Source organism: Oratosquilla oratoria, chromosome 41, assembly GCF_046742065.1.
Source record: "Oratosquilla oratoria isolate Oo_2021 chromosome 41, ASM4674206v1, whole genome shotgun sequence".
In the NCBI taxonomy this organism is placed as follows: domain Eukaryota; kingdom Metazoa; phylum Arthropoda; class Malacostraca; order Stomatopoda; family Squillidae; genus Oratosquilla; species Oratosquilla oratoria.
The window spans coordinates 1250001-1257500 of NC_134817.1; the positions used below are offsets into that span (position 1 = coordinate 1250001).

Here is a 7500-nt window from a genome sequence, read left to right on the forward strand (position 1 = left end):
AACACCACCACTGACACCAGCTCCACTAACACAACCATCCACTTTGCCTTCCCCTTCTTTCCGTGCCGGGTAGGGGCTATTCCCCCCCCCCTTTGTTATGACTGCCGTCAGGTGATTTTATTCAGCCGGAGGGGGTGGGTGGGAGGATGGGGGGGTGCTTGAGACACCAGGGAGAGGATGAGGGTGGGAGTGAGGGGGGGCGTACCACCTGCGACAGGTGGCGAACTCGAGTAATTTTTTTCTGGCTGTCCTTTCCTGATGGCATGGGAGAGGGTGCGCGGCCCCTGGCCTGAAGAGAGTCGCCCTTGGGCGGGACCCCCCTTCCTTAAGTCGGCCCCCTTAGACAGAATTAAATCCATAAAGTGTGACGGTAGTGCAAAGAGGACTGGGAATTCCTATCCTCGTCCACCTCCTCCTCCTCTCCTTCCTCCTCATTTTCCTTCTCCTCATCTTCATCCTCTTCCTACTCCTTCTCCTCTTCCTCCTCTTCCTACTCTTCCTTTTCCTATTCCTCCTCCTCCTCCTCCTCATTTTCCTTCTCATCTTCATCCTCTTCCTACTCCTCCTTATCTTTCTCCTCATCTTCCTCCTCTTCCTACTCCTCCTTATCTTTCTCCTCATCTTCCTCCTCTTCCTACTCCTCCTCCTCCTTATCTTCCTCCTCCTCCTCATCTTCCTCCTCCTCCTCATCTTCCTCCTCTTCCTACTCCTCCTCTCTTCATCCTATTTTGCTTCCTTGTCGTCCTCTTCTTCCTCCTTTCATTTCTCCTCCTCTTCCTCGTCTTCCTCCTCTTCCTCATTCTCTCCTCGCCCTCCGTTTTCTCTTCCCTTCTTTTCCTCCTCCTCTTCCTCTTCCTTTTCCTTTCTCCTCCTCCACCCGACTCTACATAGACTCCAACCCGCCCTATGATTGCCCCCCGCACCCCCTCCCCCCTCCCCCGTTATATCAATGGACTATAATTGAAGAACACGCCAAGAGTGGGGGGGGGAGAGGGGAGGGGAAGACCTTTGGGTCCGTAACGAGTCTGGGTGCAAATAATGAACGAATAAAAGAAAAAAGAGAAATAACGAAAGTGGGGGGAGGGGGAGAGGGGGGAGGTTGTTTTGCCGGCACCAGTAACCAGCGCTTCTATACTTCGGGGGGTGGGAGGGTTCGAACGTTCGCCCCGAAGAGGACTTGGAGTCGTAGGGAGATTAAAGGAACGTTGCGTGCCCCGGGTCCGTGGGGGTTGTCACCAAAGTGTCTCTAATATATTGACTACATTGTGTGGTATATCACATATACCACAGCGGTGAATAAAATCGCCTGGCGGCAGCTGGAGAGGCAAGAGAATGGATCAACTGGTATGTAAGGGGGTTAGGTATATCTAACTCTTAATCTATATTGGGGTGGTCCCATACCTGAAGAGAATTATGTGAAGATAGAGGAAGGTATACAATGAAATAAAGTAGAGTAAGATGAAATAAAGATATGATCAATGATGAGAATGAAATTTGATCAAATAACGATAAAATAGAAATTTAGAAAATAAAAATGGACAAAGAACAAGTGAAGGAACGGAGAAATAAAATAAGCTAGACAAAAAATGAAAGAAAATATTATGTCGATATGCTTAACTAGGCTTCTAGTACCGCAACAAGGGAGATGGGGGAATCTAGAAGGAATAGAAATTTAGAAAATAAAAATGGACGAAAAAAAATCATAAATGAAGAAACGAAGAAATAAAACAAAATAGAAAAAAATTAAAGAACATATATGTCGATATGCCTAATTAGATTTCTAGTACCACAACGAGGGAGATAGGGGAGATTCTAGAAGGATTTTAGTCTCTACAAATTTCTAGTAACTGGAAACCTGTAACTACGGACTAGCCGGCGTTCCCCCCCTCTCCCCCCCTGTCTTCTGCTCTCCCCCTCTCCTTCCCCCCACACCTCTCCCCCCTCTCCTCTCTCTTCTGTCGGGCGCCTGGTGGGGGGGTGGGGGGCGGGGGGCAGACAGCCGCCGGGCGCCTTCCCGCCTACTCAGCCCGCCGGAGTGGGCTGGCCGTTAGAGTGGCCGCCTATTGGTTTTGTCTCTCTTAGGAAAAGAAAATCACAGGGGAAAATTCTAGAAAAAAAGAGGAAGGGAGATTGTTTGGAATGAGGCTACGTGGAGGGAACTCACCCTACCCTCCCCTCGTCTCAGTTGAATAAAATCAGCAGACGGCAGCTAGAACGAAGCTGGAAGTCGATTAGCGGAGCCAAAGGGTGAACCTAGCCATAGGGTTCTTTGTCTTAGGGAAGCGTTTGCTTCAACTGAATAAAACCGTCATTACCTGACATGAGAGACCAGCGCTTCCCCTGTGGGCAAATAAAATCGACAGGCGACAATTGGCGTCAGTCACAAGAGGAGGAGGAGAAGGAGAAGAAGGACGATGCCATAAGCCTAGCCTCGCTACGGACCTCACGAAAGAGAGAGATCCAGCGCTTCTATCTGGCGCTCCACAGGGGCGTGGTCACCGACGTGGACACTCTGTGTCACGTGATCTGGGGAATGGCTCTCCCTCGAGGCGTCGGCTTGTTTGGTGGCAATGGCACTGCTCTAGCGATGGCAGCAGTGCCAACTCGAGACGTGGCACTGTGGACCCTCGTTACCATAGTTACCCAACCTCCAGCGAGAGGCAGGTAGCTATGGCTCTGGAGTTAGACTTGGCGCCAGACGGGGGAGGGGGGAGGAGGGAGGGGGGTGGTTGGGATGGGCCGGCGTGTCGCGTCCGTACTCATCTCAAACCTGTCGATTCCCCGTGGACTGGATAGCACAAGCGCTCGCAACGCCCCAAAGCCGGTATTCAAGATCGTTCGTCCGTCTGATGCGTATTCAGGAACGTTCGTCCGTGTTACTCTCTGGGTCGGTATCCAGGAGCGTTTGTGTCGTCATCAGGTCGGTATTCAAGAGCGTTCCATCCCCTGGATCAGTGAGTGCAGGAGCGTTTCTCTGTGATGCTGCCTTGTATTCAAGTTCGTTTTTTTTTTTACACAACCCGGAAAGGTACTGGTGGGATAATGGTAATGTTGTCGGTTCACGTGAAGAATTGTCACCCCAGAACGCCCACATGAAGAATCGTCACCCCATGAGAACCCACCTGAAGAATTGTCACCCCAGTACGCCGAATATCAACAGTGGAATAAAGGCTAGGTTAGGTTGAATAAGGGTGGCCCACATGAAGAATTGTCACCCTAGGATAGCTCATATGAAGAATTGTCACCCTGTCGAAGTCTGGGGTGGCGATTCTTCATGATGTGATCCTTGTCGTCTATACTGACACTGTTGACACTGACAAATACAATCACTTCTCACCGCCGCGCCAGCCCTTCTACGGTCACCGCCGTAGATGGACACAGCTGGTATTTTCCCGTTGTTAATGGAGAGAGAGAGAGAGAGAGAGGTGGGGAGAGAAGGAGAGAGGGAGAGGGGAAAGAGGGAGAGAAAGAGAGAGAGAGGGGGGGAAAGAGAGGGAGAGAGAAAGAGGGATAAAGAGAGAGAGAGAGAGGGAAAGAGAGAAAGAGGGAGAGAGAGGGAGAGCCCATTAAAAGACCACACAAAGGATTACAAAGGATTACAAAGGCGGAGCATGCCGACAGGAGACCTTTTGGTCCATATCTAGGTCGAATGCGAAAAATAATCATACTAATTATAGATAAATAAATGAAAAAATAAAAATTATAATAATGTAAATAATAAATGAAATACATAGATAAATGCATTGGTATAATAAACAAACAGGTAAATAGTAAATAATAATAAATTGATATATAACTAATAATAAATGAGAATCAAGCAAATGATAGTATACAGACAAATGACAACAAAAATAAACAAACAATATAAAACAACTGATAGTCATTACAGCATCTTGCTTAGGTGTTTATCTAAATGATTCTTAAAGCTTCGAACTGAATTACATTGCACTGCCTCTGCAGAAAGTTTATTCCATTCATCAACTACACGGTTGGCGAATTTATTTCTACCCACTTCCAAATTAAATCTATTTCCGGACAGTCTGAGACTATTATTTCTTGCCAGATTCTCATTCAGTGTGAAAATTTTGTCATTTTTGATGTCAATTCCCTTTAGAACCTTAAAGACCTGTATCAAGTCACCTCTGAGTCTACGCCTTTTTAAGGAAAACAGATTCATATGTTTTAGTCGATTTTCGTATAATCTATTTTTGATATTTAGAATCAGTTTTGTGGCTTGCTGTTGTACTTTTTCTAGTCTGTCAATGTCTTTAATGAGATTTGGTGATCATACGGAAACAGCATATTCCAAATGTGGACGAACTAACGATTTATATACAATACTATATTCTCTTAAATTTTCTAGTTAATTCTCCTGACTTATCTCTGAAATCTACCGGTGATATTCCTAAGTGTAAACAATGAAGTTGGTCACATCCCAGTTTGTACTGGTATAGGGCGTTCTCCAGCACTGGCATTGACGTTGGCGCTGAGGAAGAGCTGCCTGGCCTTCGTCGTCAGGATGCGATCCGGATGTGCCGGAAATGTTTAGAGTGTGGGACGGGGGAACCGGAGGGAGGAGGGAGGGAGGGAGGAAGAGGGGAAGGAGGGAGGAGAGGAGAGGGAGGGAGGTAGACGTTTATATTTGAAGGAGTTTGTGAGAGTGCAGTCACACACGTACACACACACACACACACACACACACACACACACACACACACACACACACACACACACACACACACACACACACACACACACACACACACACACACACACACACACACACACACACACACACACACACACACACACACACACACACACGTACATACACACACACACAAGTACACACACACACGTACATACACACACACACAAGTACACACACACACACACACGCATGCACCACACACACGTACACACACACACGTATACACACGTACACACATACACACACGCGCGCACACGTACACACATACACACACACACACACACACACACACACACACACACACACACACACACACACACACACACACACACACCCGCGCACACACACACATACAAGTTATTCAGCTGAATTGTTGAATTAATTTTCTTTTGTTTTTCTTCCTTCTTTCAGGTGAGGAGCTGCTGAAGTGAGGAGCTGTCGGTGCGCGCGCGCGCACACGCACACACGGGCACAGGTAATGGCCGTGTGTTTTTGTCATCATACTTTTTACGTCATTCTTATCATCATTATTTATGATATATATTGTTATCATTGTCGTTATTATTATTTTTATTAATATTGGTAGTAAGTAGTAGTAGTAGTAGTAGTGTTAGTAGTGTAATTTATTGCTAATACTTGAGGGCACTTGTAATATTGCGTTTGTTAGTGTACACACACGTACACACACACGCGCGCGCGCACAAATTATTCAGCTAATTTGATTTCCTTGCTACCAGTTTACCTTAACTAGTCCCATTTTGTCATTATTTACTTGTTTATATATTATATACATATTGTTTCTCTGTCACTTTGCCTGCATCCGGCCTGCCATGGAATAAAGGGTCACCTGTTACATCTTGTTTTCATTAACGTCCATTGTAAGACTTAGAAGAAGAAGCGTGGATGAAGGAATTTCAATTTTAGCCTTACTGATTGTATCGTTTCCTATATTATAAAAGATAAGCATTTCATTTCTGCGGTGCTAGATTAGTGATTTCCTCATTTAATAGCTTATGTATATGTTTATTAATTTATCTATTGATTTTTATTGTTTTATTTTTTATATATTTGTCATTGTGATATGTTCGTCTTTGACTCAGCCTCGTGAGCACAAAAACAAATGAAAAAGGTGACACTGATGTCTGCGGTCTTAGCGAAGAGCCTCGCGGTGTAGACAGGCTTCCTTCCCCATGCGAAGACCACAGCACGCTTTGGTGTCTTCCGCTGTGGATGATACCCCGTGTGGCCTACTTGAGCAGTGTGCCGGGAGACGGGGGTGACCGACTCTTCACCCACGTCGTGGAACGAACTGAGATGGGAGGGACGTTATTGAATGGGTTTGGAGCTGCGGCTACCCCCGTATAAGGGGAAAAGGGCATTTGGATTGTGTATGTATGTATGTATATATATATATATATATATATATATATACATATATATTATACATATATATATATATATGTATATATATATATATATATATATATATATACATATATGTACATTGACTATATTATGACAAATAAGACTGAAGCGTGAAATTCTCCCATTACTCCTCGTCTGCTTCTTCCACCTTCAGTTATATATATATATATATATAAATGTATATATATATATATATATATATATATAAAACACACGCGCACACACACACACACACACACACACACACACACACACACACACACACACACACACACACACTACAAAAAAGAGTATAAAGAAGATTGAGAAAATCCAGAGAGGAGCTACGAGGATGGCCCCAGAACTATCAAAACTCCCATATGAAGAAAGACTGTTAGAATTCGAGTTGCCGAATCTGGAACAAAGGAGAGAAAGAGGTGACTTGTTGACCATCTATAGAATTATGAAGGGCATGGAAGTCCTTGATAGAGAAGACTTATTAAATTGGGATAAAAGAAACACAAGAGGACCTGGAAGGAAGCTTTAAAAAGGACAATTATGGAAGGGACCTGAAAAAGAACAGTTTTCCCCACAGAGTGCTGGATGTATGGAACATATTGGATGAAAAAACAGTGTGTGCAAAAGCAATACAAGAATTGAAGAACAAACTGGATATGGAGAGATACAAAGACGGGACCTCACGAGCTTAGCTCCTTTTCCCCGTAAGATACAACTAGGTAGACACACTCATAATTAAAGGATAATAGTTGCAGCAATGATAGTATGTCTAGTGACTCTGGAAAAGGATGACATTAATAACAACAACAATGATGATAGCAATGATAACAACAACAATTATAGAAAATAATTGCATAGGAATTGAACCTACCACGGTACGTTTTGTAACAACAACAACAACAACAACAGCATCAACAGTGCACAACTAACCATGAGCAAATTGAAGATGAATCGTCTCTCTCCGCAGAGAGGAGGTGGGGGGAGGGGGAGGGGGGGACCCGGTGATGGCTCCCAGGGGGGCCCCTCCCCTCCCCCCCTCTGTCTCCCCTTCTCCCCCTCTCCCCATCCCAAATTTTATTTAAACGTTATCAAATAAGGCCCGCTGTGGACCCTTAGTGTCAGCCTCCCTCACCCCATTATCTGACGTGGCTTGGTGACTGCCACTTGTCCCGGCTCTCCTAGTATATAGGGCAAAGGTGTAAAACCGAATGCGATCTATGAGTTATCAACGGTGACTTCCACCCGCCCTGGCTGGACAAACACGTCGGGTAAAGGTTGTGGCTCCGAGAATAAGCACATAAGATGCTGCTGTTGGCTAAGCTCTTTGTCTCCCCCCCCCCTCTCTCTCTCTCTCTCTCTCTCTCTCT

General features: G+C 45.2%; 1 protein-coding gene across 7 annotated transcripts in view; it reads left to right on the plus strand.

Moving 5' to 3' along the window:
- The window catches only part of rhea (Talin_middle and talin-RS domain-containing protein rhea), a 269357-nt gene that overhangs the window by 166793 nt on the left and 95064 nt on the right, over positions 1-7500 (plus strand). For 3 of the 7 annotated variants that reach the window (XM_076177740.1, XM_076177742.1, XM_076177739.1), the window contains exon 2: positions 5123-5186. The exons of the other annotated variants lie outside the window; for them this stretch is intronic. The gene's annotated coding sequence lies outside the window, so the exon portion shown is untranslated. The remainder of the gene's footprint in view (positions 1-5122; positions 5187-7500) is intronic. 7 annotated transcript variants of the gene reach the window in all.